At 39.0% G+C, this 23,479-nt stretch overlaps 1 long non-coding RNA gene across 1 annotated transcript; it reads right to left on the bottom strand.

Moving 5' to 3' along the window:
* Nucleotides 1-11,341: 11,341 nt before the first annotated feature.
* LOC137825751 (uncharacterized) lies at nucleotides 11,342-19,098 on the bottom strand. Its single transcript, XR_011083341.1, has 3 exons — nucleotides 18,941-19,098; nucleotides 11,763-12,438; nucleotides 11,342-11,513 (listed from the first exon to the last, which is right to left on the bottom strand). It is a non-coding gene; the product is annotated as an uncharacterized lncRNA (long non-coding RNA).
* Between the last annotated feature and the right edge of the window lie 4,381 nt (nucleotides 19,099-23,479).

Genomic DNA, 23,479 nt, shown 5'->3' with positions numbered 1-23,479 from the left:
CCTAGAAACACTGAGGACTTTTACTTGCCTCTACATTGCCCCAGGGGTTACATCTTCTCGCCCCCAGAAACACTGAGGACTTTTACTCTTTCTCGCCTGCACTCGCTCGACGGCGAGGAGGTCTTTTACTTGCCTCTACATTGTCCCAGGGGTTACATCTCCTCCCCCCTAGAAACACTGAGGACTTTTACTCTTCCTTGCCTTCACTCGTTCAACGACGAGGAGGTCTTTAACTTGCCTCAGGACGCGCGAGGGCGTTGAGGTCTTTTAACTGGTGCCTCCGATCGCCGAAAGACGATGAGGACTTAAAAACTTTAACTGATGCCTCCAATCGCCAAAAAATGATGAGGACTTAAAAACTTTAACTGATGCCTCCAATCGCCGAAAAACGATGAGGACTTAAAAACTTTTTAGAAAGCATGCAATATATCTTTACTCGCCTTAAATCACGTATAAGTGACAAGGTCTTTCTTCAAAACTTTTTGGAAAATAGCAAGCATGCAATCTGAAAACGCCTTATACTTCGAAAACTCTTCTTTTATTGGGTGGCCTCATTAAAAACCCTCCTTAGGGAAAAAAGAGTGCCCCCTTCAAACTGTTTCATCAGAGACATTGTAATATAACTTTTGTGTTTGTCTTTACTTACAAAGCTCTTAACTATAGTACAACTTCAGGTGCGTGGCGTTCCAGGTGCGAGGAATCGCCCCTCCTTCCAGCGTCTCTAAGCGGTAGCGCCGTTCCCGAGCGCCTCGGTTATTCTGAACGGTCCAGTCCACTTGGGCGACAGTTTATTCTCCATCTCGTACTAGTGGGCCTTCCTCATCACCAGGTCGCCTTCTCTAAACTGCCTTGGCATCACCTTCGAGTTATATCTTCGTTCAATCCTCCTCTTCACCGCCTCAGCCTTCAATCTCGCTTCCTCTCTAACCTCATCCAGTAGATCCAGGTTCAGCCTTCTCTCTTCATTCGAGTCTTCCTCTACAAAGTTTTGGAATCTCGGCGAGGTCTCCTGAATCTCTACTGGAATCATCGCATCACACCCATAGACTAGGCTGAATGGGGTCTCGTGGGTTCCTGACTGCTCGGTGGTATGGTATGCCCAGACTATACGGGGCACCTCCTCAGCCCAGCTCCCCTTGGCTTTTTCTAGCCTTCTCTTCAAACCTCTCAACAACACCCGATTAGCTGACTCCACCTGGCCATTTGTCTGAGGGTGCTCGACGGATGCAAACACTTGTTGAATTCCCACCCCTTCGCAAAGCTTCTTCAACAAGTGGCTTGCAAACTAAGTCCCATTATCCGACACCAGGTGTTTAGGCACTCCAAACCGGCACACGATGTTCTTCCACACGAAACCTTCGATCTTGTGTGCGGTGATCTGGGCCACTGGTTCTGCTTCGATCCGCTTGGTGAAATATTCAATCGCCACCACCAAGTACTTCATCTGCCTGATCGCCAGCGGGAAAGGTCCCAGGATGTCGATTCCCCAGGTATGAAACGGCCAAGGGCTATAGATCGACTTCAACTCCCCGGGAGGCGCTTTATGCCAATCGGCGTGCTGTTGGCATTGTTTGCAACATTGGGCATATTTCTTGCAATCTTCTCTCATCGATGGCCAGTAGTATCCTGCACGGAGGGTCCTCACGGCCAGAGCTCGACCCCCGACGTGGCTTCCGCATATACCTTCGTGGAGCTCCGCCATGATTCTCGTGCACTTCTCGCCATGTATACATTCCAGGAGCGGGTGAGTGAACCCAAACCTGTACAGATCGCCAGGGTGTACTTGCTAGAATTCTTCTTTACCTTCCTAGCCTCAGTCGGATCCAGCGGGAGAAGGCCATCCGCCAGGCACCGCTTGTACTGTGTTATCCAAGTGTCTGGCTCATGGGTAGCGCAGACTTGCATCACGTTCACCTTCTCTCCCCGACATGCTCTAATTCTCGGCGATCTCAGAGTTTCTTGCGTCAGGGACTTATGGCTTCTCGCTGCTTTCTCCGTCGACTTGCTTATCTGAAGGACCAGGTGATCTGCCACAAATGCTCTCGGCGTCTTCAGAGTTTCTTGAATCACCGTCCTCTGCCTACCCCCCTTGCCTGAACTGGCGAGCTTAGCTAGCAAGTCAGCTCGGGCATTCTGCTCTCTGGGCACATGCACTACTTCAAAGGAGGCAAAAGAACTCTTCAACTCCTGCACATATTCCAGATAGGCCGCCATTTGTGGATCTTTAGCCTGGAACTCGCCTGTTACTTGCCCTGTGACTAGCAGCGAGTCACTCTTAGCCATCAACACCCTAGCTCCCATCTCCTTGGCCAGCAAAATTCCGGTGATCAGCGCCTCATACTCTACTTGATTGTTACTGGCTTTGAAGGCAAACCTCAGAGATTGTTCGATCAGCACGCCGTTGGGTCCTTCCAATATGACTCCAGCACCGCTGCCCTGCTGGTTCGACGATCCATCCACCGAAAGTACCCAACGGAAATCGTCCCCTTCAACTCGCGTTGCCTCAGATGAGAGCTCGACCACGAAATCTGCAAAGATTTGCCCCTTAATCGGGCCTCGGGGCTCATATTTGATATCAAACTCTGACAATGCTACTGCCCACTTCACCATCCTTCCTGCAACGTCAGGCTTCTTCAAGACCTTCTGGATGGGCAGGTCAGTCATCACCAGTATTGTGAAGCTATGGAAGTAGTGGCGCAACCTCCTCGCCGAAAATACCACAGCCAGCGCAGCCTTCTCCAGGGCCTGATATCTCGTTTCGGGGCCCTGCAACACCTTGCTCACAAAATAAATAGGCTTCTGAGCCTGACCTTGATCCTGGGCGAGCACCGCACTCACCGCCCTCTCAGTTACAGCAAAATACAACCTGAGAGGGGTTCCCACCAGCGGTTTGCACAGAACCGGCGGGCTCGCCAGATACTCCTTCAGCTTGACGAAAGCTTCCTCGCACTCTTTCGTCCAAACAAACTTATTGTTGCGCCTCAGGCACTGAAAATAGGGATGGCCCTTCTCTCCGCTAGCGGAAACGAAGCGGGACAGGGCTGCCATCCGACCTGTTAGCTGTTGAACCTCCTTCACCGTAGCTGGGCTCCTCATCGCCAAGATGGCGGCACACTTATCAGGGTTGGCCTCTATGCCTCTTTCAGTCAAGAGGAAACCCAAAAACTTCCCAGCTTCCACGCCGAAAATACATTTCTCTGGATTCAGCTTCAATCTGAACTTGGCGATCGTCGTGAACAATTCCTCCAAGTCGGCAACGTGCTTGCTCTTTTCCGGCGAGGTCACGACCATGTCATCGACGTACGCTTGCACGTTCCTTCCCAGCATTGGTGCCAGCACTCGATCCATCAGCCTCTGGTACGTGGCCCCCGCGTTCTTCAGCCCAAACGACATCACCTTGTAGCAATAGCACGACCTCTCCGTCATGAAGGCTGTCTTCTCTTCATCCATGGGATGCATCTTGATCTGATTATACCCCGAGAAGGCATCTAGGAAACTCAGCAACTTACACCCTGCAGCACTGTCAACTAGGGCGTCTATACTTGGTAAAGGATACGAATCCTTTGGGCAAGCTTTGTTCAGGTCGGTGAAATCGACGCACATGCGCCATTTCCCGTTACTCTTCTTCACCAGCACGACATTCGCCAGCCATTCAGGGTACTGGACTTCCCTGATGTGGCCTGCAGCAAGGAGCTTCTGTGTTTCATCTCTAATCGCCTACCTCCTCTCCTCGTTGAACTTTCTTCTTCTTTGTCGCACCGGTCTCACCAAGTTGTCCATCGCCAGATGATGGCACAAGAAGTCGGGATCAATCCCGGGCATGTCCGAGGTGGACCATGCAAACGCGTCCAGATGCCAACTCAATCACCTTGGCGATCTGGTCCTGGAGCTCGACCTCCAGAGATCTTCCCAGCTTGAAGATCTTTCCCCCGATCTCTTTCTCGAGCCACTGCTCGACAGGTTTTGGCCTGGATTCCCTGGCGATTCCCTGTTTTCTCACTTCCTCAGGGCGATTCCGCGCCTCTTCCTCCTCCAGACCAGCGTTTCCCTCCACTAGCTCAGCGTCCACCATCTCCACGTCCCTTCCGACGGTCTCTTCCGCTACCGTCGATCTGGGCTTCACACCGGGAGGTGGGGTGGTCGTTACATAACTCACTGATCTCTTGTTTTTCAGGCTATTCTCATAGCACTTTTTCGCTTCTTTCTGATCAGACTTGATCGTGATCACCACCCCCTCCATAGACGGCAACTTTACCTTCATGTGCCGAGTCGACGGAATGGCGCCTATCCTGTTAAGCGTGGGCCTTCCCAACAGGATGTTGTATGCTGAAGGAGCGTTTACGATGAGGTACTTGATTTTCTCCGTCCTCGAACCAGCCTCATCTGTAAACGTGGTTCTCAACTCAATATACCCCCTGACCTCCACCTGGTCACCAGCGAACCCATACAGGCACCCTCCATAGGGCCTTAGCTGGTCAAGGGGCAACTCCAGCTGCGTGAAAGTCGGCCAGAACATCACGTCTGCCGAACTTCCCTGGTCCACCAGAACTCTGTGGACCTTCCTTCCCGCCGTAACCAACGAAATGACTATGGGATCGTTGTCATGGGGCACAACGTCCCGAAGATCCTTCTTGGTGAACGTAATGTCTACCTCCGGCGAGTGATCTTCAAACATATCCACTGTCATCACCGACCGCGCGTACTTCTTCCTCTGCGATGCGGTGCATCCATCACCTGAGAAGCCTCCTGCAATGGTGTGGATTTCCCCGTGGATAGGCATCTCGTGTTGCTGGGCTTCTCCACCTGCTGGCTGGGAACTCGACGCTCCCCCCGTCCTCCTATCCAGCAGATAGTCATTTAGGAACCCGCTCTTAACCAGATCATCGAGCTGATACCCTAAGGACAAACACGAGTCCAAAGTGTGGCCAAAGCCCTGGTGAAACTCACACCAGGCGTCTGGCTTTGGTCCTAGCACCTTGTCGCCCACCTTCTCAGGCGCTTTCAACCTGGCCGATATATTGGGAATGGCGATCAGGTCTGCCAATCCCATGACAAACTTGTGCTTAGGCGGGCGATTGTATTCCCGGCGTGCTGGCTGCTGGCGTCCCTGGCCCCTCCCCTTGTTCCTCCTATCATAAGGATGGCGAGCCCTCTGGTCCTTCCTGGCCGCCGCCGCTGTCTCCAGCACCCGTTGCGGCTGGATCCTGGTCTGGGCGCATGGCCTAGCGGGAGCCACGCTCCCTCTCTTCTCAGCGACCTCACTTTCGTCGGCGATGTGAGCCACCGCAAGTCGCCTGACCTCAGCAAACGTTGCAGGGTGAGCCCTGATCAAGGCCTCGCAGAATGGTCCTGGCAGCACGCCCTTCTTGAATGCATAGACCAGCATTTCTTCATCCTTAGCCGGCGATCTGACCATCTGCGCTCCAAAGCGATTCAGGTAGTCTCTGAGGGACTCTCCCTAGCACTGCCTTATATCAAACAAATCATAAGACACCCTGGGCGGTGCCTTGTTCACAATGTATTGCTCGACGAAAACCTTCGAGAACTGCTGAAAATTGGTTATGTGACCGTTAGGTAGGCTCACAAACCACTCCAACGCCGTTCCCTGGAGCGTGCTCACAAACATCTTGCAATACACGGCGTCTGACCCTCCCGACAGCATCATCTGCGTATGGAACGTGGTTAGATGAGCCTCTGGATCCTCCACGCCGGTAAAGACAACCTTAACCGGAACCACGCTCGTAGGAATAGGCGTGTCAGTAATCGCCTGAACAAAAGGCATAGGGAAAACACGAGGTGGCGATGACGGCGCCACCTCTTTAGCAGAAGAACGCCCTTGCTGCTCCTGAAGAGCTTGGCGCAGCTCCTCAGTTACCTTGCTGAGCTCCTCATTCCTGGCGCGAGAGGCGACCAGGTCCTCATGCATTTTCGCCTGCTCTATGCGTGAGGCTTCCACAGTTGCCTGCAACGAACGCATATCTCTGCCATCTGCGCCATGGTCATGGCAGCGGCGCCTTCAGCAGCGACGGGCGCAACTGGACTTGAGCGATTGCTTCTCATTTTTCTCATGAAACTCAGCGAATCACAGAATGCGGCAAACAACACTTACTTTAGCTACGATTGAGTCAGCGATCAATCGGAAAAACTGTGCGAAACTCCGCGAGAAAACTCAAGAACACCGCAAACCTTCAAAGAAACTTGCAACTTCACCAGAAACCACTGCTCTTCCCACGGACAACCGAACGAGCGAAAGAACTCAACTCCACCGAACAAATTACGCGTAAACAGCAGGAAAACCTCACTTCACCGATCGAAAACCCAAACGAACGGTGTAAAACGCGAATTCACCGAACAAATCTCAAGCAAACAGCGAACGATGGTTGCACCAGCACACAACCACGCAGAAAACTTCGAAAACCTCCAAGAACTCACGCTGTGGATGGGAGCAAGTTTTACACGGCCCCACGGTGGGCGCCTGATGATCCTGCCTGTTGACCATAACGCTGGAAACTGCCTCATCAAAGGATCGACGTGTGCACCGCTTCAAACCTCCGTTCCTCTTCGAGATCCACCTCAAGAACCTGCAAAGAAACAGAGAGGCGCCACTGCGGCCGATCGCACTCCAACGCCCAAGTCAGTGACCGAATCACCAAATACTAAGAGAACAAGAACCGTGCAAATCCTCTCTCACAGTAAGCTCTATGACTTGCAAGCGTAAAGAATGTATTCTGAACGTGCGTACCTCAGAAAGTTCGTTGAGAACTCTTATATACCTGGTTACTTTCTCTCTCCTGGCAGTTACAGACTTGGACACGTGGCTCGCATCCAACTGTACACGTGCCATCATCTGGAGCCTCCTTGACTTGGGCGCTGCTCCTGACTCTCTCTTTGGCTAAGTTATTTATGCATGGTGCTGCCCAGTACATAGCTAACTTGGGAGTGCGATCTCTACTGAAACTGGCGAGTTAGGGTGCCTTCATACACCTTCCCTGTGGTCTCGCCGGCCGCCTTCATAATCTGCACCACCTTCATCTCTGGCGATGTGCTTGCTCTGGCGATCTCCAATCACTAGGTCGCCTGAGTTTACATCTGGCGACTTCATCTTTAACCCGGTGATCGCCGATTCTGGTATGCTGGAGATCGGAACACGCCAACTTAATAACTGGCGACTTCACGAGCCCCCCGACTTCCTTCCCTTCTGCCAACCTGGCGCCTTGTCAACACGCCTATACTGTAGCTTGATGCCACGTCATCACTTCCGACTACCAGGGCGGTACACTAACTAACCTGGTACCACTCAAAAAGATCCCTTCTCCAATTTAAATTCCACACCCAAATGTTATTAATCCAATCCCCACAACGAAAAAGCTTAGCATTTTCAACCAAGGACAGAGAGAAAAGCCTTGGAAATCTACTTTTTAGATCCTAAGAACCCAACCAATTATCTTTCCAAAAGAAAACTTCTTTACCATTTCCAACTTCCCACTTAAAGCGGGCTTCAAAAGTGTTTCCCCAGTCCTCCAACATCCAAATTCCCTTCAAGTCTCTTCACCAGAGAGAATCAAATATGTTTAACCTCTGCTCTTTTAAACATCTCCAACCTCATACTTAGACTCTAGAATCCAGACTTGGACGCCATATCCATTTTTCCAATAAGACCACATTGAAAAGCCTTATATTAAGAATGCCAAGACTGTACGCTCTCAAGATTCACAAACCTTGTTTCAAGAAGCTCAAACAATTTTCCTTCCTTCAAATCCTAACCCCATAAAAAATTCTTCTGTAAAGTCACAATCTTTTTCAACACTATGGAATGAATAAAACAATAAATATAAAATCAACTTCTCTAAAATTAATATAATAAAATCATAATTATTTATTTAAGTTCTATGCTTAAAAACATGTTTATTTAACTTTTATGATAATACAAATTTTGTAACATTCTCTTTCCTAACTCTTTTTCATTTATTTTTAGGTACTCTTTTTATCTATTATTTTTTTATTCAACTATTTTGATGTCTTTTTCATTTCTTTCTTAATCTTTTAAATTCTTTTAATATTATATTTTTTTTAATTATAGCAAATATTAATCAAAATAACAATATTCTTTCAATTAAATTTTCACACTTATTATCGATTTAATAATTAAATTATATTTAACTGATTGAAAAAGTAAAAAAGACTTTACGTGGATCAAACCGACTTAATTAAAAAAAAATGGATAAAAATATAAAACTGTGCGTATGTCAAGCTAAGCTGATGAAAGACTATAATTTGGTCAGGCCAACATAATTAAATAAATAAATAAATAAAAATGAAAAACTATGTGTTGGGCAACTCAATGCAACTACGAAAAATAAATTAACTAAAAATATACAAAATCAAATTTAATTGTGCGTTACCAAGTCTACACTACTCTTTTTAATTAATTAAAAAAAGAATATTTTACGTGCATAGGTCAAGTTAATGTTTTGTTTTTTCTTAAATAATTTGGTCCACAGTATTTACTTTATGTCTCTTTAGCATCAACCGTAACCTACTTTATTTGCGACATGAAGTCATTAAAGTCCAGGCTTATCTTTAGGAACTAATACGTGCTTTTCTTGTATTACACCAATCACATAAAAACAAATAGAAATGGAAGACTAATGAGTCCAAACAAAGAAAATCATGCAGCACCCATTACTCACCATATATCATATCCCAACATTCAATGGATTAAAAGTTCATTGGAGAATAGGCTAACAAATAAACTCCCACAAATTCACCTTAAGTTTAATTTTCAGAGTAAAATTCAGAAAATTTTAGAAGTTTCTCTCGTGATTTGATTCATAATTCATTATTATTGTACCATTCTTAATTTCCAACTAAATCTAGAATAAAAAAATATTGTAACGGGCAACTGAAAGTGCAAATAAGATGGTTTAAAGACTTATATCACTAAAAAAAAAACTTTTATTAGAAAGGGTCAAAGGCGGACACTAATCACAAAAAGCCCACGCAAAGATGCAATTAACGTGGGCTTTGCCTTCACACAACTTTGAAGCTAATATCCTTGTCGCAAAAAAAAATTGTCGGGTGCGTGGCATCGTAATAAGTTGGCTTGCCAACAAGTTGCCAACACAAAAAATTACAAATGTTAACTTAAGCGGGGGCTTAGCCTTGGACAGAAAGTGAGGGATTAGGCTTAGCTAGGGGGACAATAAAATTAGCGTGGGCTTAGCCTTGGATAGTGAGACAATAAAATTAGAATAAAGCGATGGCTTGACCTTGATAAAGTGACAATGAAATTAGAATGGGCTTAACCTTGGATATGTGGACACATAATTTTTTTTTTGTATGCACTATTTTTGGCAACTATTGAACTCCACTTTTAAATAAAAATTTGGATTTTAAATATTAAATATTAATATTTTTTAATTTGCTTTTTTTTTCTTTCTTTTTTTGCAATAGCATTAAAAAGAAAAAAACATCAATAAATTGATAAGTTAAAAACTAAAAAACAAAAGTAATGAATAAATTATTATATTGATGAATAAATTATTAGTTAGCTTGGTTATATTAGTGATTTCATTATTCTTCTTCTTAGGTTTAGGCTTTGTTGAAATGTCTTCCATTTGCGCTGATTACTAGTTAAGACAAAGAATCCATTATTACCAGTTACTCAGTTAATTTTAATTAGCCAAATAAAATGTTATAACTCAATTCAGAGAATAACTGCATAGGAAGTGCTACTTATATTTAATATTCCATTAATGTTGTCAACATTTACACCGATTATATTCTAGAAGACAAATATACACAAAAAAGGACGTAAAGGCTAACTCAATCTGGGGATGTTAACAAGTGACAACCATTTAAACTAAACCGAATGAGGAAAAGATTTATAGAGATAGCAAGTTCAAATAAAGCCTTATACACTAGAGAATTTATTAAAGATTAATTATACAATGATGGAAATGCATCAAATGTTACAGTACAAACCCATACACACTTTTGTAAACATGCCCACTTGTCCACTATCACCAATAGTGGAGGAATAAAGATGGGGCCAGATTAGCAGACAAAAGGCAAAGGGCATGGTGAGGGACTTGGTGAAAAACTACAAAAAGTTACCTATGATAAAACAATTTTGTTAAGGCGTAGACATTGAGTGCCAATTTAGGATAGAGTAAAACATGTCCCTAGGAAAATTAGTTATCAAATTGTGAATCAAAAGGCCTATTTTTTGAATCATGAATCAGAACGTATCACAAACCATAAGATTCATGATCAAATACTAAAATAAATTAAAATATACTTTTGAAAAAGGAAATTTTTAAAATGGTGTATAAACAAATAATATTTTTATTTCCTTTACAGGAACATTATTGGGGTTCTTTGTAATTTTCTCTCTCCCAGCATTGATCAAGACAAATTTTCAACAAAAAACTTTTTTTTCGGTCATCCCTTTGTTTTCCCACACCATGGCAGATGTTCATTTCAGATCTATAGATCTTGGGTGTCTTTCACCTAATATCAACCTTGAAAAGGTTACAAAAAGTGTCAGGCTATCCAAAAAGAGGATGATCAGCATCAGAGAATCCACAAACCTTGATCACCTTTCCATTTATCCTACAAGTAACACATTTGAGCACCTTTTCAAAAAACCATAATCATGCACCTCTCCACCAAGAAGATTCCATCCTTCACTGCCTTGGTGTATCACACTAGTGGTTATTTGGCTCCCTGTCCCTTCAAGATATTTATTGTTGGAAATAATGATAAAGTAAAGATTCCTACAATTCTAACGACTCGGAACGCAACTCTGAAGACAAAATGAAACTCCGTGCAATCTGTATTCATGGTGCAAGGGCTCAAATTTCAACTCACATTAACATGTATTTTATGTGGATGTTATCCCTTAAAGGACAATAAGAACCTAAATAATTATAAAAAAGGAACAAATTGTGTTTGACCATCAACCTAGTCTTTGGAAGGTCCATTTAGGCTCAATTAGAGTGTTGCCTGGACTTCCTCTGCGCACCAGATCAATTGTGTTTTATATTGGTCATATCATTAGTCAACATGAAGTTTTCATCATGCATGATGTATGTATATTGCATAAGGAATAAGAGAAAACAGTGCTGAATTGATGACATAGTGCAGGAGGCCAATATAAAACAATAACACTTGAACAACAAAACAGATCCATGCATAATCAAAATATAAAACCATACCATTTCTAATTTTTGGATTGATCAGTGAATCTAATTATACCAAAATGAAGAAGTTTACAAGTAGACATTGAAAGGCAATGACACTTGCCAAATGTTTTAAGCAAAGATAGATGTCAAACCCAGTGTGTCTCTCTTCACAGAGGATGAGAAGAGAACATATATATCTACGTACCTCACAAAATTGCAATATTTTCCCAAAACAGAAAAATGAGAGATACTGCGTGAACACACTGCCAATAAGATACTTACCCAAAATTGCAATCCTTTTTCCCTTGCTTATATCACGAACTTTTACTACATGAACACACTCACTCATCACAACACTACCAAGAAGATAAAAACATGCACATCACAACACTACCAAGAAGATAAAAACATGCTCATCACAACACTGCCAAGAAGATAAAAACATGCAAAGAGTCATGCATGCAAAGTGAGTAATACAAAAATGACTCAACCTCTCCATGTCTTTCTATTGCATTGCATAAATTCTTGTCAAGGAAACTACAAAACAAACTTAAGAAATGTTTTAAGAAAACTTACAAAATGATGAACTCAAGGCAGGGGTTGATCATCAAGTTTCCGAGCATAGTGAGGGTGAACCTGACTTGTGCATGTTGAGGTGTCAACTTGTTGCCGTTCCATCATCATGATTAATTTTTGCTCCATGAACTTTATTTTATCCTCTAACATTGCACACTTTTGATTTGCTTGAGCAGCTATTTGAGTTTCTTGATCGGCTCTTTGAGTTGCTTGATCGACTCTTTCATTTGCTTGCATCACTTGTTGATGAAGTTGTTCATTAAGAGAAAAGTAATCACTAGAAGGAGCAAATATTGAAGGTTGGGTTAGGGAAGACACTCCATGGCGAATGTTGGAAGCCAAGTCTGCAGTGCCATAACATTGACCTCTACTCTTGCCTCCAGCAACATCCTTCCAGCATTGAAGTTTTGTTGTTGGATTCATCAGTTGGCAGTTGGAAGATGATCCTTCAGAGTTGTCTGATTGGAGGGCTTTCAATCGCTCATGGTAGGTTTCCTAGTTCATTGTGAAAATTGTAAGTGGGGCAATACTAAGGAATATAAATCATGTATAGAAAAGTAGAGCAATAACTTACGTAAGTCTGTTTGGAACGACTATCTACCCAAAGTCCATCCTTCTTAGTGTGCGTGGCCATGAATAATTCATCAAGTTCAACCGGCCGACCAAATTTTCGTTCCTGAAATAAATGAAAAGGTTGTTATAATAGATGGCTTTAAACTAGAGGAGGGTGAATTGTTTCAAGAGGGTTTTCGCAAACTTTTCAAACAAGAATGAAATTATCTCAAGAAACAATTGATTCAGAAATTCAGTTCGCCAAAACAGCAAGCAAAAGCTGCAGTACCAGAAAAACAATCGGTTGTTTCATAGAAACAATCGGTTGTTTATACCAGCAAACAAAAAAATAAAACTGAATTTAAAGAGTTAGAGATAGAGAGATTGTACACAATTGTTTATACTGGTTCACTCCAAACCAAGAGCTACATCCAGTCTTCTCAGAACCCTGAGGAAATCCACTAAGCAATCACACCTTGATCACTTACACAACAACCAAGAGAATGACCTTGAACACCACAAGAAACACACTCTCCTTGGCCAACACACCAACACTAAGATTGCTGATCTTGATCCCCTCAAGAACACACAACCAATCTCAGCAGACACAGAAACGAAACTTGTTTAACAGAGTACAAGGATTACACTTGTTACAAAAGATAATCTGAAATCAATACAAGCAGAATCCTATTCCATACACTTTGATCAATCACAAACTCTTAGCAATCTCAGCTCTTTGAAAAACTCAAAAACTCTTAGCAAAAACTTGTCAAAAATTAATTGTCAAATCTGTTTTTCTGAATTTATTCAAAGATGTAGTTTGTTATCAAATCTTAACAAACTCTTAAATTGCATTTAAAGATTGGTCAAAGCATTTAATGACTGGAGCGTAAGCAGTTAAAACATTTAAAGCTCAGTCAAAGATAAAACAATTTTTCTGTTATGGTGCCAAAACAAACAATCGGTTGTTTCCTCGAATCAATCGGTTGTTTTGGTTTTTAACAGTTCAACCATTTTAAAAACAGTTTTCAATCTTTTTCTCAAAACACCTAAGTATAAACAATCGGTTGTTTCGACAAAACAATCGGTTGTTTTAACTTAGTTTGAAAATATTTTACTTTCACAAAGATTGAGAATGCCTATGCTTTAGATTTAATCAAATGGTGGATTACAACATCCAAACTGCCCCATAACTATACTAAACCAGCACAGCAACATCAAGCACAGCAGAGGCTTCAACATCCTTCAAAGGGTTTGGATTCTTCAAAACTTGAACACCACTTGGATCAACAATCTCCCCCTGTTTGATGATGACAAATCTCTGATGCTTGTGTTGTACCTGATTGAATCTGAAGCAGTTCCTGCAAAATACAGTTTTTGAACAAAGCATAGAACTTCTGATATTTGGTTAGCACAGTTAAATAGTAATAAACTTCAGAACTAAATATCAGAAAATATTACTCATCCCAAACTGTTTTAACAACAAAAAAAATCGAAACTTAAACACAACATATATCTCCCCCTATTTGTCTTCACAAATAGACAAAGATAAGAGATAAAACAAGATATTGTTTTGATTACATCAGAATTAAAGCAGCAACAACAGAAAGAAAGAAATTTAAAAAACCAGATATAACAGCAAGAAAACAATCGATTGTTCCGATAACCAATCAGTTGTTTTTCCTTCATTCTTCTTCATCAGCAAACTGAAGATCAAAGATCTGATTCTGGACAGCTTCAATCTGTTCATCCAGAGTCATGAACCTTGCATCCATGTTGTTGAATATGTTATCAATGTTCTGGAAGTTGCTAACACACAGATCATGAAGATTCCTTTGTTTCTCCCCAAAAGTATCAAGCTTATTGATCATGTATCTTTCAAAAGAAGACATGGTTGGCATTCCATCTTCCTGATCTCTAGCACCAACACTAGGTCCAACATCTTGATAATCTTTAGGTGGATCTTCATGTTGAACATCCATATCAGCAGGTTCATCTTGTTCAAGATTAACAACACCACTAGATGAAGCACCATAATCACCATCCTTACTAATCCATTTTCCACCTACTTTGGTAAAACCCATCTTGCTGAGTGACAATTGTTCAACTCTTGAGTTGACTTGACCAACTCAAAAGTTTCATCTTCAAGGTTAACTTCAAAATAGAGTAGAAATTTAGATATCAAAACAACATATGGATAATGATAATCACCTAACCTCATGGCTTTTTGCATGTGTTCTTTGATTATATGGATCCAATTAATTTTGATTTTCTTGGTGATGCAGAAGATATATACCAGATCTTCTTCAGTTAGCACAGAATGATTACTCCCCCTTGGAGTTAGAATCCAAGTTACAATGAGAGCAAGCAATCTCTCATCAAGCTTTAGACCTCCAACCGAGCATGTACTTACTTGAGCATGTTGATTTTTCAAGCAACTCTTGTAGAATTGGATTTTGTTAAAATCCTCCACCACTCCAAGGTTTCCCTTGTTGATTCTAAGACCAGAGAACTTGAGACTAGCAACAGCAGTACACACTTCATGAGTTATCTCCATTTCTACACCCTTCACATGAGAAACTAGATTGTTTCCCTCAAACTTGAGGTTTGTGTAGAACACCCTCACTAAATCTGGATATATGTTTCCCTTCATCTCCAGGAACTTTCTGAGAGATTGATCCTTGAGCAGCCTTCTCACATTATCAAGCTTTTGACTTTTCAGCCAAATCAAAGCATACAACCTTGGGGTTGTTTATCTTCTTGATACTTGTTTCATACCTATACTTCTCAATGAGATAATTGTCTCCAGAAAACCAGCCTTCTAGCCTTCCTCCAGACCTTACAACTCTGGATTTGACTCTCTTTGAAGTGGGAGGAGTTGATTCCATGATGGCAGAGACGAAAACAGAGAAGAACTCACTTCACAGATTTTTGCAAGAGATGTTGCAATTTGTTGTTCTTGTGGAAGAGATCTGCACCAGATTTTATAGCAGAAAATGAATCAATTAGCATTTAATTTTATTCAGTGGGTACCTGATTTTTAGAGAGAGAGGACTTGACTCTGCTTTGCACATAAAATGTCAGAAAAAGCTAAGAATCACATGGTCTTCACATGTGATCTTTGACTAGTCATTAAGGCTCTTGAATTTCCAAGATTTTGGAATATTCTCCTTTATGACTGTTGTAACTTCTCTCTGAACATGTTCAAATTTCAACACAGATTCTTTGACCAAGATTCTCTCTTTGAATTGATCTGCAATGGATAGAAATTTAAACTAACAATTTAAACAATTTCTTCATAGTGTTGTCAGACACAACAATCGGTTGTTTCGAAGAAACAATCGGTTGTTTTTCTGCAACAGTTAAAACTGTTTTTGAATTTTAACCATGAGCAGAAGGAGTTCAAAGCAGATGACATTGATCATAAAAAGATTGTTTAACCATGTGAAAGAACTTTTGAAACAGAAATTAAGAACAAATAAAGGAAAATCTTATCCTTATTTTGATTCTTCAATGAGTCAGGTGCTTTATGATCAAGAAGCCTCTTTTCACTGTTGAGGTCTTTTGCACAGCATTGATTCAGCTTCAATGACTGTCTTTTTCTTCAAGAACTTGATAAGATGACTCAGTCCCTCCTTTTTCTTTAGTTTTCCTGCATAAAAGATTTCAAGCAACAAGATTTGGTCCCCTTACAAATTTGGGTCCTTTTGACTTTTCTTTGCAGTTAGAAACTTCACATCCCTTAGGAATCCACTTCGTAAAACCTCTTGGAACAGAATATTTCCTTATTTTATAGAACCTAACAGAGTGACCTTTCTTCATGCAGTAAAAGCATTTAACAACCGGTTGTTTCGTCTTAACAATCGGTTGTTTTTCTGATTTTCTTGAAAAACTTTTTGAAAACTTATCTTACTTGTTCTGTGGATTAAAGCCTAAACCAGCCTTTCCAAAAAAACAGCTTTGAGATGCCAAGACATTCTCAAAGTTAGATTTTCCCTTTGAAAGCTTGTCCACAGTTTCAACAAGATAGTGAGCCTTTTTCTCAAGATTTTCACAATTTTCACAATTGAGAGTATCACACTTGCAAGAAGCATTTTTGAAATGGTTTTCCAATTTTTCAAAATCACTTTTTTCTTTTTCCAGATCTTCTTCAAGTGATTTAACTCTCTTTTCAAGCCAACTGTTAAGATCTTTCAATCGGTTGTTTGAAAGAACCAATCTATTAGCTTCATCATGTATTTCTTGAAAAGCTTCAAGCAATTCATTGTAATTTTGTTCATTTAAGGAAGCACATGAACTTACCTCACTTGAGCTGCAAGATTCATCATCATTTTTAGCTACCAAGCATATATTTGCTTTCTCATGTTCACTTGATGAAGAACTTGATGATGACACCTCATTTTCATCCCAAGCTATGTAGGCTCTTTTTGTCTTGCCTTTCTTCTCTTTGTAGTTAGACTTTTTCTCTTTACTCTTGTTTGGACAATCTGCCTTTATATGACCTTGCTCACCACAACCAAAACAAGTATAGTTATTTGAATTAAAATCATTGGATTTCTTGTTTCCATACCTATCTTTGTTGTTGTCTTTGTTGCGATTTCTCTTTAGGAATTTGCTGAACTTTCTTGACAGCAAGCTAGGTTTTCCTCATCACTATCATCACTGGAATCTTGCTTTCCCTTATGCTTGGATGCTTTCAAGGCTATGCTCCTTGTGTGCTTATCTTCACTCTCTTGAACATTGAGTCTATTCATCTCTAGCTCATGTTCCCTAAGCTTTCCAAACAAAGAAGCAACACTTAATGATGTTAGATCTTTAGATTCAGAAATAGCAGTTACCTTTGGTTGCCATGCTCTATCAAGACATTTCAAGATCTTGATGTTCAACTCTTCTTTATCAAAAGTCTTGTCAATGCTCATAAGGTGATTGATGATGTGCGTGAATCTTTTCTGCACCTCAGAAATTGTTTCTCCTTTAAGCATTCAAAACATCTCATACTCTTGGATAAGAGCATGCTTTCTAGCTCTTTTCACCTCATTTGTTCCTTCATGAGTGACTTCCAAAGTGTCCCACATTTCTTTTGATGATTTGCATTGCGAGACCCTGAAAAACTCATCAGAATTTAAAGCAGAGGTTATAATATTTTTGGCAATGCAATCGAATTTGGCCTTTTTGCTTTCTGCATCAGTCCATTGAGACCATGGTTTCTCAATGACAGATCCATCCTTTTCAAACTTTGGAACAAAAGCATCATTTTCAATTGCATCCCAAATTCCTTTGTCAAGAGATTCCATAAATATTTTCATTCTTACTTTCCAAAATTGGTAGTTCAAACCACAAAACAGAGGTGGTCTGTTAATTGAAGCACCTTCCCCAAAAGGTAATTTATCAGGCATTTAAAAAAGATTTTTAGATCAACTTGAATAACTTTCAAGAACCAAGCTCTTGATGCCAATTGTTAGAATATATGGCTTTAAACTAGAGGGGGTGAATTGTTTCAAGAGGGTTTTCGCAAACTTTTCAAACAAGAATGAAATTATCTCAAGAAACAATTGATTCAGAAATTCAGTTCACCAAAACAGCAAGCAAAAGCTACAGTACCAGAAAAACAATCGGTTGTTTCACAGAAACAATCGGTTGTTTATACCAGCAAACAAAAAAATAAAACTGAATTTAAAGAGTTAGAGATAGAGAGATTGTACACAATTGTTTATACTGGTTCACTCCAAACCAAGAGCTACATCCAGTCTTCTCAAAACTATGAGGAAATCCACTAAGCAATCACACCTTGATCACTTACACAACAACCAAGAGAATGACCTTGAACACCTCAAGAAACACACTCTCCTTGGCCAACACACCAACACTAAGATTGCTGATCTTGATCCCCTCAAGAACACACAACCAATCTCAGGAAACACAGAAACAAAACTTGTTTAACAGAGTACAAGGATTACACTTGTTACAAAAGATAATCTGAAATCAATACAAGCAGAATCCTATTCCATACACTTTGATCAATCACAAACTCTTAGCAATCTCAGCTCTTTGAAAAACTCAAAAACTCTTAGCAAAAACTTTTCAAAAATTAATTGTCAAATCTGTTTTTCTGAATTTATTCTAAGATGTAGTTTGTTATCAAATCTTAACAAACTCTTAAATTGCATTTAAAGATTGGTCAAAGCATTTAATGACTGGAGCGTAAGCAGTTAAAACATTTAAAGCTCAGTCAAAGATAAAACAGTTTTTCTGTTATGGTCCCAAAACAAACAATCGGTTGTTTCCTCGAATCAATCGGTTGTTTTGGTTCTTAACAGTTCAACCATTTTAAAAACAGTTTTCAATCTTTTTCTCAAAACACCTAAGTATAAACAATCGGTTGTTTCGACAAAACAATCGGTTGTTTTAACTTAGTTTGAAAACATTTTACTTTCACAAAGATTGAGAATGCCTATGTTTTAGATTTAATCAAAGGGTGGATTACAACATCCAAACTACCCCATAACTATACTAAACCAGCACAGCAACATCAAGCACAACAGAGGCTTCAACATCCTTCAAAGGGTTACCAACATTAGATATTATCTACTAAATTTAAGCTTATGCAACGAAATATAGATACTTACTAGGCTCAATGCAATGTCGAGGTGTGATTTACGACCAGTAGAGTGCAATGCCCCACCTCGAGTTGATGACCTATTCAATTTATTTTGGATTGATTGTTCTTTGAACTTTTTTGAATCCCAATAGTCCAAGAGACCAATCCTTGCTTGTTCACTTATCCAGTTAGGTCTAGTCGCTTTCATCCTAGCTTTAGCAAGCATACCAGAAAGGCGCTTTCTCACCTTTGACTCGTACACTTTTCTAATTTGCTATCACCAGCTTTCAACTTTACAAAAAGGCAATATGAGCTACATCCAAAAACATAAAACATTGAAAAACAATTTTAGTTGCATAATTGTACAACATACTATAAAGCATAAGCAAACCTGCATAATTATGCAGCATGTACCAGCGGCTTTTGGGATTGCTCTTGTATCAAGAAAGACAAAGATGGTTCATGGTTGGCAAGAATCATATATCATTTAATATTTCTTTGCAAGAATTTTATATATTTTGGTATAATTTACACATTTGAGATGACAGAGGGCATGTTTACTTCTAAAACCATAAAAACAACTTAGCTAACTCAGCAAGCTAGTTAAATAACTTAAAAATAATTTTCTTTCACTCTTGTTTTTTATGTATTAATTTGAGTTTATATTTGAGTTTATATTTTTAAAGAACTTAATATAATACTATTTAAAATTATAAATTTATTATTTAAAATTAGGTTTATTTAAGTTTTAAGTACCTCATAATTTTAACCGGTTTCATTTGAGTTTTTACTAAATGTATTGATCCAAAATGTTCTCATTAACAAGAATATTATGTGGTTCTTACTTCCATCATTTTTCAAACTAATTTGGAAAGTGAGTTTGATATATATATATACATACACACTAGTTTGAATCACACTTCCTGAATTAAGCAAGCATAACATTGCTGTAAACAAGTGTCATGCAGGCTATTTACTCTTTACTGTAAAATTTGAATGTTTAGATATTACATGTAATACTAACCAAATGAACTTTGGAGAATGAATTAAATTAGAAAGATTGCTGCAATATGTTTGAAGAAGGAAATATAGTGTTGTTCTAAGTTACTTTGAAATGAATATTGAGTTCCTTCTTTCTCTGTTTTGGAGGCAATTAGGTAAGGTTACGTCTGTTCTGCTGTTGTCTCTGAATTTGAACAACACAGGAAAAAAAATACTATAATTGTTTTCTTTCCCATACTACTTACTCCATATTCATTATAGGAACCACTACCAGCTACAAAATACCAAAAACCAAACAGTATTGAAAATGCCTAAAAGAAGGCATAACCAGTGACTAAATCTAATAACCCAGCAACTAGAAACACAGTGTTAGGACACAATCGAGATGGATTGAAAACGAAAGGAAATGCGAAACTTACGGTGTTAGGGCACAATCAAGAACATGGTCGTACTCCGATCGCAATGCTTGAATGCTCAACAGAGATAGAGAGATTCGAATAGAGGGAAGATATGAGAATGTTGCTGAGAAAAACTGGAGTAAAGTGAGTATTAGGTGGAGAGAATTGCTTCAGAATTGAAAAATGAAAAAAAGAAAGGTATTCTTGTACTGGTCTATTTGTGTAAATATTAATTAATATATATTAAATACTTTTGAACATTGATAGCCAATTTCTAAGATTATTTACGTCTGGGGGATATACAATTGCTCAAGAAAATATTCATAAATAGTTGAAGCACGTAAGAAAAATTACTTAAGTAATTCAAATTGCAAGAAAACAAATTTTGAAAATAATAAAAAGTGATTTAAGATTCTAACTAATTATATTTTAGAAGAAAAATGAAAATTTTAGAGGCAAATATTTTCAATAATTTGTGTCCAAGGAGAACAAAAATGTAACTTTACAACAAAATTAATAATTATTGGTACAGGAATATGGTGTCTTGTTATGAAACGTAATCTTTATTGGGTGAGAAAAAAATTATTGTAACTAATGAATATTTAATTCCAAAAATTTAATACAATTAATTATTCAAGTTTTAATTTGAAACTGTGTATTACATTAAAACCATCAGCATCAGTTTATCTTTAATTTATCTTTGTTGAAAGAATAACAAGGTCTTAATTTACTCTTTTTTTTCATGAATTGTATTATATTATGTCTAAGATCTATACTTTATATTTAAATAAATACAAAAGTTTAATAAGATTTTCATTTTAATATTTTATATTTAAATTTGTTGTGAGAAAAAATATTTATAAGACAAAACATATCTTTTTCTATTCTATAATTCAAAATCTTATTTAAAATTTAGGTTTTAAATTTTCTCATATCAACATATTCCAATGAAATAATTTAAAGAAAAAGAAAAGAAGAAAAAGAAAAGAAGGATTAAAGTAAAGCAAAAAATAAAAATTAATTATTTGTATGTAATTTGCATGGGCTTAACCTTCATATTATTTAAATTTAATTTTAAAACTTTTAGTGTGGGCTTAACCTTCAAATATTTAAATTTTAATTATTTTTATAATTTTAGTAGCTGCCATTTCAGCAACACAACCATTATTTTTTATTTTTATTTTTATTTTTTAAATTCACGTGAGAATAACTCACGCTTTCCTCACACCTTATTTAATTTATTTTAATAATGAAGATTTAATAGACACTATTTAGTGTTCACTTATGGCTTTCAATATTGGTTTTTTGACCATGATGGGTTTGTTTTTTGTTTTTACTAAAATGGGGTCCGTTTAAAAAAAATTACAAATTTAGGCAAGTCGTGCCAATTCGGTACGACTTCATATGCAGAAGTCGTCCCAAATAGGCACGACTTCTGCCATGTCATACTAAAGTCGTGCCAATTTGGCACGACTTCAACCCTGTCATACTGAAGTCGTGCCAACTTGACACGACTTCTGCCCCGTCATATTGAAGTCGTGCCAACTTGGCACGACTTCTGCCCTGTCATACAGAAGTCTTGCCAACTTGACACGACTTCTGCCACATCATAATTTTTTTTTAATTCTATTGTCTGTATATTGGGTAGTAAGTTATGTAATGTTAAAAATTAATTTGATACATAATTTTCTAAGAGTGTTAGTTTTAAGGAACAAAAAATTGGATAATCGTGTATGGATCATGTTTGACGATAATGTAATAGAATAACTTGATTATTTGATTAATTAAAAAGTGAAGAAAATTGTTATTGAATTTGGAAATAAATACATAAATGAAAATTTATTGTATTTGGATAATAAATAGAGAATTATTGTTGTGAATTTGCAAAATAAATAGCTTGAGAAGTAATGATTTTACAGAACACGTAATAATTAGAACTAAACAAATTAGTAAGATTCATTACAAGATATAAAATTAAACTATAAAGTTGAACTAGAAGTAAATTATTTATGGGAAGACGTGACACAATGTGGTCTTCGTATTTGTCGTCGAGGTCTTCGTGGTTGAGGATCATCAACGACATGTTCATCATCGTTGTTATTGGCTTCATTATGAGATGCTGGTGAGGGCATTGTGGGTCAATAGTGCATGGATGATGTTGGATTATATGCAGAAAGAGGGGTGAATGCCAAAATTCCAAATATATTTGATGGAGTGGAAAAAGTACCTGAAGGAGAAGGTAAAAAGTTATACGTGTAAGGAATCTGATGGTGTGGAGAATGAAGTGACAGGGCAGAAGTCGTGCCAAGTTGGCACGACTTCAGTATGATAGGGCAGAAGTCGTGCCAAGTTGTCACGACTTCAGTATGACAAGGCAGAAGTCGTGCCAAGTTGGCACGACTTTAGTATGACATGGCAGAAGTCGTGCCTAATTGGGACGACTTCTGCATATGAAGTCGTGTCGAATTGAAACGACTTGCCTAAATTTGTAATTTTTTTTAAACGAACCCCATTTTGGTAAAAAAAAACCCTATCATGGTAAAAAACCCTTCAATATTTGTTTGCAGCTAAATTAAGATTTTCTTGTAGTGTATGTAAGTCATCCAAAATATGCTGAAATTTTTACAAGTAGACCATAGAAAGCAAATCCAAAAGAAAACATCACGTCAGACTCTATCTCATAAGCCCTCTCTATCGCGTGTAATCCCCTCCAAGCTCCACCAAACAAAACCAATCACATAAAAACAAATACAATCTGAAGCCTAATGACCAAACAAAGAAAATCATGCAGCAATTCCCCTTGATTACTCACCATATATCAGTAACACTTGACTACTCACCACTCCCTGCACCAATTCCACTTCATTACTCACCATATATCACATCCCAACATTTAATCGATCTAAGCTCGTTGGGGGAAAAGGCTAACAAATAACCTCCCAGAATTTCAGTTTAAGTTTAATTTTCAGCGTAACTAGTAAAATTCATAAAATTGAAAGTCTAAGTTTAATTTTAATAAAAAGTTTATTAAAATTTATTGACATACGAACAGGTAGTTGTGGCTGATTAATTGTATTTGGCGATAAGCTTAAAATCACCAACAGCTACAAAGTGTTACAGAACTTGAACATGCATATATAAAGAGGTATCTTTGAGCTTTTCTTTCT

Source organism: Phaseolus vulgaris, chromosome 8 (genome assembly GCF_000499845.2).
Source record: "Phaseolus vulgaris cultivar G19833 chromosome 8, P. vulgaris v2.0, whole genome shotgun sequence".
NCBI lineage: Eukaryota > Viridiplantae > Streptophyta > Magnoliopsida > Fabales > Fabaceae > Phaseolus > Phaseolus vulgaris.
Note: the sequence above shows the minus strand (reverse complement) of the source record. Positions and strands in the feature narration are given on the sequence as shown.